The 12,236-nt window shown below is 41.0% G+C and overlaps 1 pseudogene; it reads left to right on the top strand.

Moving 5' to 3' along the window:
* The first annotated feature begins 797 nt into the window (after nt 1-797).
* LOC125886886 (myosin heavy chain, fast skeletal muscle-like) lies at nt 798-11,732 on the top strand (annotated as a pseudogene).
* The last annotated feature ends 504 nt before the right edge of the window (nt 11,733-12,236 follow it).

The raw sequence follows: 12,236 nt of genomic DNA, 5'->3' as shown, positions 1-12,236 counted from the left end.
AGGTTTCAATATTGTCACTGTAATCCCAACATGAAACATTTCCAGAAGCATGAATGAACAGGTGGCTGAATTCAAGATAAATTCTTGCTAAGAAGCTGTCTCTTGAGGCCAGCCCTTTTGAAAAAGGGAGTTCAATGAACTCTGGCATCCCAGAATAGTGTATCCTCAGTGCTCACTCTTACCCCTGATCAAAATGCATCTAGAGTGTTAAAAATCTCAGAGAGCTTTAACAAAAACTTTCAGAGAATAATCAACCTTCATGCTCTGATATCAGTGTTCTTCTAAGAGTCCTGATACTGTTTAAAATATATTTCTTGGTTTTAATGGTTTTACCTCCCCCCCCCCCCCATTATGAGTCTTTACTGTTTCTTGTTGTGCTTGTTTTGTACTATGGCCTTATGCTTAAACAAAACTGAAAAACTCAATAATACTTAATAATAAAATTTAACAAAAAAAAAAAAAAAAAAAAAGATTTAACCCCACAAATCCATGGCATACTAATATCATTTTGTTTAAATCATATTATTGGAATAAATAAATAAACTGAAGAAACAGTTAAAGGGAAATAGAACGCTGATGTTTTTTTTAAATTAGTATACTTCTGTAAAATGAAGTCATGATTAAGAAAAAACTTGGCCATGACTGAAACCTGAAACATCAGATGATCTATCATTACAACATGTCTTTATACCCGCCTATATGCCTTACCAAATTTGGCAAGTATACCATATTTAACTTTTGCAGTGTCATTAAAACCTGATTCAATATAAAGGCTGCCTGAGGACACAGTGTGCAACGCTGAAGACCTGTGAGTTCCTGCTTGTGGTAAAATGATTTTCTCTTCAGCAAAAAGACATATCAATATGTTCTTTATTTAAGATATAAGTAATATTAACATTTGTTATCTTGATTTTACACCTATTCTAACCAGATTACTTTTTTAACAGGATTGGTGAATAGTGTTGAGAGAGAGGGGGTCAGGTAAGAACAACATTTAAGTGTTTGAAGTATCTTTATAATCATTTGATAAATATGCAAAATATTGTTCTTTCAATCAGTGTCCACAATTCTTCAGGCAGACTTTTAACAAAACAAAACAATATTAGTATTAGTTAGTTTATTGTCACTAACTGAGTCTGAAAAGGACTTTGAATGAAGTTGAAGACCACCTGCAAGGAAACACAGACACGTTTGAGTTTGGATATGTTAATTATTCAGCAGACGTTTAAGTTCATGTGCTGTTTAATCACATGGACTTAAAAGCATAAGTTTATGATGGCAGTTCCTTTGTAATTTTCAACCAGACATCAGCTGCCACCATGAGTACGGACGCAGAGATGGCCATCTATGGCAAGGCTGCCGTTTACCTCCGGAAGCCAGAAAGGGAGAGAATTGAGGCTCAGAGCAAACCTTTTGATGCCAAGAGTGCCTGCTACGTGGCCGATGCCAAGGAGCTGTACCTGAAGGCAACAATCATCAAGAAAGATGGTGGCAAAGTCACTGTCAAGGTCCTGGACACTCAGGAGGTTGGTATCATAAAGTCTGAGTCATCTGGAAATTCAATATGACCAGTTCTGATAATCATAAATGTTTTATTCCAGGAGAGGACAGTCAAAGAAGATGACGTCTCTCCAATGAACCCTCCCAAGTATGACAAGATTGAGGACATGGCCATGATGACCCATCTCAATGAAGCCTCTGTGCTGTATAATCTCAAAGAGCGTTATGCAGCATGGATGATCTACGTAAGACAATGTGCCTAATGACATAACAGTATGGTTGGAAATACTTGACAGAAACACAGAGTTAACTGTTGAATCTCTGTGATCACTTTCAGACCTACTCTGGGTTGTTCTGTGCCACTGTGAACCCCTACAAGTGGCTCCCAGTGTATGATGCTGAATGTGTGGCTGCCTACAGAGGCAAGAAGCGTATGGAGGCTCCACCCCACATCTTCTCTGTCTCTGACAACGCTTATCAGTTCATGCTTACTGGTAAGTCATTACCATAACAATGTCCAGTTTATATGAGGTTTCTGTTGCAGTAAAACATCATTAATTCTTGTGTTTTATTTAACAGATAGGGAGAACCAGTCTGTCTTGATCACGTAAGTTTGTCACATTTACATTTGTTGACTCTGTTTAACACAGTCAGATATCTTGATCAGCTTTTTATAAGTCTGTGTCTATACCTAGTGGAGAATCTGGTGCTGGAAAGACTGTCAACACCAAGCGTGTCATCCAGTACTTTGCAACAATCTCAATTGGTGGAGACAAAAAGAGGGACATGTCAAAGGTTTGTAATTGTGTAATGATTACTACTCAGTTATCTTTCAATAGCACATATATCTCCGGGGATGGGGGGGGAGAGAGTCATTTTCTGATTAAACCTGGATTATAGGGGTCACTGGAGGATCAGATTATTGCAGCCAATCCCCTGCTGGAGGCCTATGGTAACGCCAAAACTGTGAGGAATGACAACTCCTCTCGTTTTGTAAGTATGGAGCGATTTCTATACATGAGACAGGTCTTGTTACAGATTGTCAGTGTCATTGGACATTAAAAATTCCTTTCTTCCAAACAGGGTAAATTCATCAGAATCCATTTTGGCACAACTGGCAAACTGGCTAGTGCTGATATTGAGACATGTAAGTAATAACACTCATATGAACAACTGGAATTCAGAATTGGCCAGGCTGTGACTTATGAACAATATTTGTAGATCTGCTGGAGAAGTCTAGAGTGACATTCCAGCTTCCTGATGAAAGAGGCTACCACATCTTCTACCAGATGATGACCAACCACAAGCCTGAGCTGATTGGTAAGCAAACTGAGATTCTGCACAATGTGTAACCATATTACAACTTTCAAAGAAACATAAATCTATTTACCTTTCACACTTTTCTGATCTCCAGAGTTGGCACTCATCACAACCAACCCCTACGACTTCCCCATGTGTAGCATGGGTCAGATCACTGTGGCCAGCATTGATGACAAAGTTGAGCTGGAAGCCACTGATGTGAGTGATCCCCACCTCAAAATGTTTGAATATATTTTGTGCATTAAATGCGTCATCAAAAGTGCTTCTTCAGATGCAATTACTTAAGTGATTATATTTTGTGTGGACACCTCTTTTGAATTTAGAATGCTATCGATATCCTGGGCTTCACCGGTGAAGAGAAGGCAAGTATCTACAAGATGACTGGTGCTGTGCTCCACCATGGTAACATGAAGTTCAAGCAGAAGCAGCGTGAGGAGCAGGCTGAGCCTGATGGCACAGAGGGTGAGTATTCAATGTCAGCTAATAGAAAATACCTTGGAGCAAGACAGTAATAACGTTTTTAATCACACTGGTTTCTGATGGAAATCACTGAACTGTTTTCAGAGGCTGACAAAGTTGCTTACTTACTGGGTCTGAACTCAGCTGACATGCTGAAGGCTCTGTGCTATCCGAGAGTAAAGGTCGGAAATGAATTTGTCACCAAGGGACAGACTGTGCCTCAGGTAAACATGAATTATCAACATCCAATATACTACTATTTAAAACAGATTATTTATGTTGTAGTGAAATTATGTAATGTAATGTAAAAATAATTCATTTGAAAGAAGAAATGCAGTGGAAGAGTTCAATGTCTTTCTACTCTTGATGTGTTTTATACATTGCATGCTAAATGCATGATGCAAATTAAGTCAAGATCCATCTTAGCTGTATTTTCTATTTTGAATCTGTTGTGTGATTTGTCTCATTAGAAGAACTTTAAATTACCAGTAATCTAGCATTTTACAACAGGATTGATGGATTTTATAAAATGACATCCTTGTTTTTATTCAGGTGAATAACTCAGTGAGTGCCCTGGCCAAGTCTATCTATGAGAGAATGTTCTTGTGGATGGTCGTCCGTATCAACCAGACACTGGATACCAAACAAGCGAGACAGTACTTCATTGGTGTCTTGGATATTGCTGGCTTTGAAATCTTTGATGTAAGCTTCATTTCCAAAAATTCAGCAGCCAATCATTTTCATGACAGAATCATTCTTATTGCCTGCAAGAGACTATGCTGATTATATTTCCCCTCACAGTTCAACACCTTGGAGCAGCTGTGCATCAACTTCACTAATGAGAAACTGCAACAGTTTTTCAACCACCACATGTTTGTCCTGGAGCAAGAGGAGTACAAGAAGGAGGGTATTATCTGGGAGTTCATTGACTTTGGCATGGATTTGGCTGCCTGCATTGAGCTGATTGAAAGGTAATCACTTGATTTTGTGATTATATGTAGTTGTTCTCGATTTGACTTAATGTGTCACTTAATGACATACTTTTTCCTATGTTTTTTCAAGCCTATGGGCATCTTCTCCATCCTTGAAGAGGAGTGCATGTTCCCCAAGGCCACAGACACATCCTTTAAGAACAAGCTGTATGACCAGCATCTTGGCAAAAGCAAAGCATTTGAAAAGCCAAAGCCCGCCAAGGGCAAGGCTGAGGCCCACTTCTCTCTGGTGCACTATGCTGGTACTGTGGACTACAATATCATTGGCTGGCTGGACAAGAACAAGGATCCACTGAATGATTCCGTTGTGCAGCTGTACCAGAAATCCTCAGTGAAACTGCTGGCTGCCCTGTATCCTCCCGTCGTTGAAGGTATGATAGCAACTACAGTAAACTAAAACCCATCTCAGGGTCAAACATACTGTATATTTTTCAGTAACAAGAATGTGTTCATGTTCATTTGACATCACAATCTAACAAAATATGTGCACTGTAAATTATCAACAGAAACTGGTGGTGGCAAGAAGGGAGGCAAGAAGAAGGGTGGTTCTATGCAAACGGTGTCTTCACAGTTTAGGGTAAGGTTTAAAATTGCAAATGCATTTCATATATCTCAGTCTGTATGAAAATTAATCATAAGACTGATCATTTTGGATCTACAGGAGAACTTGGGCAAGCTGATGACTAACTTGAGGAGCACCCATCCTCACTTTGTGCGCTGCCTGATTCCCAATGAGTCAAAGACTCCAGGTACATAGAGAACATAATCTCAATAGAGTCATTGAGAATTGGTTTAGTTTTGTTGTTGTGGTTTATGACATTTTGTGTTGTTTCAACAAGGAGATTATTTCATCAAAAAAGTTCATCAAGAAATTTCTGTTTTCCAGGCTTGATGGAGAACTTCCTGGTCATCCACCAGCTCAGGTGTAATGGTGTGCTGGAGGGTATCAGAATCTGCAGAAAAGGTTTCCCCAGCAGAATCCTCTATGGTGACTTCAAGCAGAGGTATCAGTGAATATTTCAACATAGTTTTGATGCAGATTATTAAAAGAAAATGCTCACACTGACCATTAACTCTCTCATAAAAGGTACAAAGTGCTGAATGCCAGTGTGATCCCTGAGGGTCAGTTCATTGACAACAAGAAAGCTTCAGAGAAGCTGCTTGGGTCAATTGATGTTAATCATGATGAGTACAAATTCGGACACACTAAGGTAAGCACCTTTCTGTCCTTTTTCTTTTTTTAAGAAGAATTGCAAAGTTGTTAATCCGAGCGTATTTGAATGTTTTCTGTTAACAATTTATCATGTACAAGATATATCTATTAATAATGAAGCATAACATCTGAAAACTACTCACTTGACTTTAATGAATTCAGTTCCAAGTGCTCAGATGTTAGAACAGAGGTAAAGCAGCCAGCATGTCTCCATTCATGAAACTCCTTACGCCTTAGAGGTTTTGAACCATGTAGGGTAGATGAAGTAATCACAATCTGAGTTTATCCTGCATTTATTTTTAATTTTTGTTTGTCCAGGTTTTCTTCAAGGCTGGTCTGCTGGGTGTCCTTGAGGAGATGAGAGATGAAAAACTGGCAACTCTGGTCACCATGACTCAGGCTTTGTGCCGTGGTTACGTCATGAGAAAGGAGTTTGTGAAGATGATGGAGAGGAGGCATGTTGAAAACAGATCAATCTGAATGATTGTTTGAAAAATCCCAAACAACACTGTCTATAAACGCTACTTCTTATCCACAGGAATCCATTTATACCATCCAGTACAATATCCGCTCATTCATGAATGTGAAACACTGGCCATGGATGAAGGTGTACTACAAGGTCAAGCCTCTGCTGAAGAGTGCTGAAACTGAGAAGGAACTGCAAAATATGAAGGAGAACTATGATAAGATGACAAATGACTTGGCTGCTGCCCTGGCCAAGAAGAAGGAACTGGAGGAGAAGATGGTGTCCCTTCTGCAGGAGAAGAATGATCTGCAGCTGCAAGTAGCATCTGTAAGTTCACATCAACAGACAGTTGTGCTTTTTCCAGTTTTTCACTGTCAATGTGCTAACATGTTTTTTTCATGAAATTAACTAGGAAGCAGAGAATCTGTCAGATGCTGAGGAGAGATGTGAGGGACTTATCAAGAGTAAGATTCAGCTGGAGGCCAAACTCAAAGAGACAAATGAGAGACTGGAGGATGAAGAGGAAATCAATGCTGAGCTCACTGCCAAGAAGAGAAAACTGGAGGATGAATGCTCTGAGCTCAAGAAGGATATTGATGACCTGGAGCTTACCTTGGCCAAAGTGGAGAAGGAGAAACACGCCACTGAGAACAAGGTTCCTAAATAATATTCTGTCCAGCAGATCAAGCAAAATTATAATGATTACCAATTATTGACAAAATCTTTCGCATACTTAGGTGAAGAACCTGACCGAGGAGATGGCCTCTCAGGATGAGAGCATTGCTAAGCTGACCAAGGAAAAGAAAGCCCTGCAGGAGGCTCATCAGCAGACTCTTGATGACCTGCAGGCTGAGGAAGACAAAGTCAACACTCTGACCAAGGCCAAGACCAAGCTTGAGCAGCAAGTGGATGATGTAAGTGCACAAAGTTGCTCAGAGTGGAAAGACAAGATTCTTCTTGAATGTGATGACTAAAAACTCATTGTATTTCTCAGCTTGAGGGTTCTCTGGAGCAAGAGAAGAAGCTGCGTATGGACCTTGAGAGAGCCAAGAGGAAGCTTGAGGGTGATCTGAAATTGGCCCAGGAATCCATCATGGATCTTGAGAATGACAAGCAGCAGTCTGACGAGAAAATCAAAAAGTATATTTTTTTAATTTATCCAACAACCACTCAACAACCACATCCTGGGGGACTGCTTGAACTCTATCTACTCTTTCTACTATTTTCACAGGAAAGACTTTGAAATCAGTCAACTCCTGAGCAAGATTGAAGACGAGCAGTCAATGGGTGCTCAGCTCCAGAAGAAGATTAAGGAGCTTCAGGTGACATATTGTGCTACAAGAAAAAACATCACTGCATAGTTTACAATTCCTGTGTTGTGTAGTAAAAGTGGAAGTTTACTGAAAGACATTACACCTACATTCAACAGGCCCGTATTGAGGAACTGGAGGAGGAGATTGAGGCTGAGCGTGCTGCTCGTGCCAAGGTTGAGAAGCAGAGAGCTGACTCTCCAGGGAACTTGAGGAGATCAGCGAGAGGCTGGAAGAGGCCGGTGGTGCTACTGCTGCTCAGATTGAGATGAACAAGAAGCGTGAAGCTGAGTTCCAGAAGCTCCGTCGTGACTTGAGGAGTCCACTCTGCAGCATGAAGCCACTGCTGCTGCTCTTCGCAAGAAGCAGGCTGACAGCGTTGCTGAGCTGGGAGAGCAGATCGACAACCTCCAGCGTGTTAAGCAGAAGCTTGAGAAGGAAAAGAGTGAATACAAGATGGAAATTGACGACCTCTCCAGCAACATGGAGAATGTTGCAAAAGCAAAGGTGTGCAACGCATTGCATGCTATTTTAATACCCAAATTAGTACAGTAAATAAGGTAATCAATATTATAGCCAAAGTAAAATCTGATCACTGATCTCATCTCTCTTTTCCTCATCAGGGAAATCTTGAAAAAATGTGCCGCACTCTTGAGGACCAACTTAGCGAACTGAAGACCAAGAATGATGAAAACGTCCGTCAAATGAATGACATAAGTGCACAGAAAGCACGTCTCCTGACAGAAAATGGTATCTACAAGTTATCAGTGAATGATCTGTTGTGTGTCATTGAGAAATATAACACAAACTAATGGTATCATGACATCTCTTACACAAGGTGAGTTCAGCCGTCAAATTGAGGAGAAAGAAGCGCTTGTCTCCCAGCTGACCAGAGGCAAACAGGCCTTCACACAGCAGATTGAGGAGCTGAAGAGACAGATTGAGGAGGAGGTTAAGGTAGGAAACTGTTCAGTAAGTGTGTATTGGTATATATGTTTGAGATTAAGGAATTCTGTATATTCAATAATATTTTTTACACCAGGCCAAGAATGCTCTTGCCCATGGCCTGCAATCAGCCCGCCATGACTGTGATCTGCTGAGGGAGCAGTTTGAGGAGGAGCAGGAGGCCAAGGCTGAGCTGCAGCGTGGAATGTCCAAGGCCAACAGTGAGGTGGCACAGTGGAGATCAAAGTATGAAACTGATGCTATCCAGCGCACTGAGGAGCTTGAGGAAGCCAAGTGAGTAACATTCATACAATTGAATGGCCAGTTCAGAAGTGTTTCATTTTGGCATAAGTCAGCTGACAACTGCACTGCTAACATTAAAACTTGCATTTCAATAAATGTTTCCAAAATATTTGTATTTGCTAATCCAACACCTGTTTAAGAATAAGATGAAAAACAATCCCTACCCATTAAGCCTGGGCAGAACACCAGTGTTACATCTGTAACACCAGTAGCTCCATTCAAATAGAGTATTCCCTCTTCCCAGTGGGGCCAAATGGATTCAGCTACCTGTTGCATAATGTGTTCAGAGCTCACATTGCAAATTCTTGTTACTGAGGCCTCAGGTAATTTCCCACCGTTCATTGGGAGAAAAAAACTTGCCTTTTCCAAACAGGAAGAAGCTGGCTCAGCGCCTTCAGGAGGCTGAGGAGCAGATTGAGGCAGTGAATTCAAAGTGCGCCTCTCTTGAGAAGACCAAACAGAGGCTTCACAGTGAGGTGGAGGACCTCATGATTGATGTGGAGAGGGCCAATGGGCTGGCTGCCAACCTGGACAAGAAGCAGAGGAACTTTGACAAGGTAGCATTGTTTACTTTATATGGCTCAGCCATACAAACAATGAAAAAGATACTTTCATTTGTCTTTATACTGCTGTGTAACAATCTGAACTGCATTAATTGTGTTATTCAGGTGTTGGCTGAGTGGAAACAGAAGTATGAGGAGGGTCAGGCAGAACTTGAGGGAGCACAGAAGGAGGCTCGTTCTCTCAGCACTGAGCTGTTCAAGATGAAGAACTCCTATGAGGAAACTCTGGATCAGCTGGAGACCATGAAGCGTGAAAACAAGAACCTGCAGCGTGAGTTCTAAATTATCTAACAGTTACACTGTATTCAACATGTTTTGGAATAAAGTCTTTATATTCTACATTTTAAGGCTCAACGATTTACACTTGTATCTATCTGCAGAGGAGATCTCAGATCTGACTGAACAGATTGGTGAGACTGGCAAGAGCATCCATGAGCTGGAGAAGTCCAAGAAGCAGGTGGAGACAGAGAAGGCTGAAATCCAGACAGCTCTTGAAGAGGCTGAGGTACTTTGTTTTTCTAAGAGATCTGAAAAACATTCTAAATCAGCGACAAATATATTATTAAAGGTTTGAAAGCAGAGATGGACGTTTCGTTCTTTGATATCATCAGGGAACTCTGGAACACGAGGAGTCTAAGATCCTGCGTGTCCAGCTGGAGCTCAACCAGATTAAGGGTGAGGTGGACAGGAAGCTGGCAGAGAAAGATGAGGAGATGGAGCAGATCAAGAGGAACAGCCAGAGGGTGATTGACTCCATGCAGAGCACTCTGGATTCTGAGGTCAGGAGCAGGAATGATGCCCTGAGAATCAAGAAGAAGATGGAAGGAGACCTGAATGAGATGGAGATTCAGCTCAGCCACGCCAATCGCCAGGCTGCTGAGTCCCAGAAGCAACTGAGAAATGTTCAGGCGCAGCTGAAGGTACTGTAAGACACAGAGCTGTTGCACAGACTGTGGTCAGTGACGGAAACATGTATGTGAACATTTTCCTGATATTTTTCCACTAGGATGCGCAACTGCACCTTGATGATGCTGTCAGAGCCCAGGAGGACTTCAAGGAACAAGCTGCTATGGTGGATCGTAGGAACGGTCTCATGTTGGCTGAAATTGAGGAACTCAGAGCTGCTCTGGAACAGACAGAGAGAAGTCGCAAAGTTGCTGAACAGGAGCTGGTGGACGCCAGTGAGCGTGTTGGACTTCTGCACTCTCAGGTGAACAAACCCAGTCATTTATTCAATGATTTAAAAAGCTAATGAGATTTAAAAATAACTTGATAAATCAGGCATGTGATGACTCAAGTGCCTACATTTTTTTTAGAACACAAGCCTTATGAACACCAAGAAGAAGCTTGAGGCTGACCTGATCCAGGTCCAGGGAGAAGTGGATGACACTGTTCAGGAAGCAAGGAATGCAGAGGAGAAGGCCAAGAAGGCCATCACTGATGTAGGTTTTAACTTCATTTGTTCATAAGCCAATGTATTTTTTTCACAACATTTCTAATCAATGTTTTATGCTGTATTCTCTAGGCTGCTATGATGGCTGAGGAGCTGAAGAAGGAGCAGGATACCAGTGCTCACCTGGAGAGGATGAAGAAGAACCTGGAAGTCACTGTTAAGGACCTGCAGCACCGCCTGGATGAGGCTGAGAACCTGGCCATGAAGGGTGGAAAGAAGCAGCTCCAGAAACTTGAATCAAGGGTAAGAAAGTCATGATAACAATTTTCACAGCTGAAACGTGAGTTTTGAAGGGAAGATGGATACTCATTATCTTGTTTTCTGAAGGTGCGTGAGCTGGAGGCAGAGGTGGAGGCTGAGCAGAGACGTGGAGCAGATGCTGTTAAGGGTGTCCGCAAATATGAGAGGAGAGTAAAGGAGCTCACCTATCAGGTACAGTCACTTTGACATTTAATATAGAAATCAACTTAACACAGCCTACTTCAAGTCAACATGTACATTTATTTTCTACTTTACTTTTAAATTAACTTTAACAGACTGAAGAGGACAAGAAAAACATCTCCAGGCTGCAGGATCTGGTTGATAAGTTGCAGCTCAAGGTGAAGGCCTACAAGAGGCAGGCTGAGGAGGCGGTAAGGACAAAATATACATTTTCAACACTCAAAACCTTGCTACTGTGGCAGGTTTATTTCAAATGAAGTAGACTGATGGTCTTTGTGGACATTAAAACAATGTCAACCTCTATGGTTTTTCAGGAGGAGCAGGCCAACGTCCATCTGTCCAAGTGCAGGAAAATCCAGCATGAGCTGGAAGAGGCTGAGGAGCGTGCTGATATTGCGGAGTCCCAGGTCAACAAGTTGAGAGCAAAGAGTCGCGACTCTGGCAAGGTAAATACATACAAATTTCAGCTAAATGAAAATTAAATTTAGGTCATGCAATACTCTCATCATGACTGAAAATAATTACAATATTTGCCTTCAGCTTCATAAAATAAATAACAGAGAAATCCTTTACAGAGTATAATAAGTGTGCGTGTGCATATGAACTGTGTATTAATTTTCTTCTTCTTCTTCTTTTTCTTCTTCTCCTTCTTCCTCTAATTTACAGGGAAAAGAGGCAGCTGAGTAAAGCATTTCAGCTGATGGGCTGTTTCTAATCATATAATATGAGGTGAAATATTCCATAATAAAATAATTTTTGATCTTAAACTGCATTTTCTGTTTTTGTATTTTTTGTTTTTCCAAATGTGTCCTCTGAGAGGGAGCAGATGTAAGCAGATGCTGGCCACAAAAAAAAAATATGTATTTACAATTATCCCAGCAAACATTTTTCTGTTGAGAAGACGTTTAAGATTCAAAATTCAAGAGGCTTTACTGTCACTTCTACAGTTATGTACAGGCATATAGAGAATCAAAACAACGTTTCATTCTGTACTGACCCACGATGCAGAGAGTGCAAACAGATAAGTATAAATTAGAAGCGGTAATACAAAATAGAAATAAATAAGAGCAATACAAGTGGTGCAAAGATGTAACTGCAATTAATTCAAATGTGCAAATATTCAACAATTTGAACAGCAGTTTGCATTCTGGACAAGAACAGTAAATAGTGAATGAATGTATTAGTTAGTTCTGGTAGTCTGTTTTCAGTGGCTGGTGCTTTTTGGGTAATATGGTTAGTATAGACAACCAGAGTCTATGGGGGTGAGTGGG

This window comes from Epinephelus fuscoguttatus, linkage group LG4 (assembly GCF_011397635.1).
Source record: "Epinephelus fuscoguttatus linkage group LG4, E.fuscoguttatus.final_Chr_v1".
NCBI classification, from domain to species: Eukaryota; Metazoa; Chordata; class Actinopteri; order Perciformes; family Serranidae; genus Epinephelus; species Epinephelus fuscoguttatus.
The sequence above is the reverse complement of the archived record's forward strand: the minus strand, read 5'-3'. Positions and strand labels throughout refer to the sequence as shown.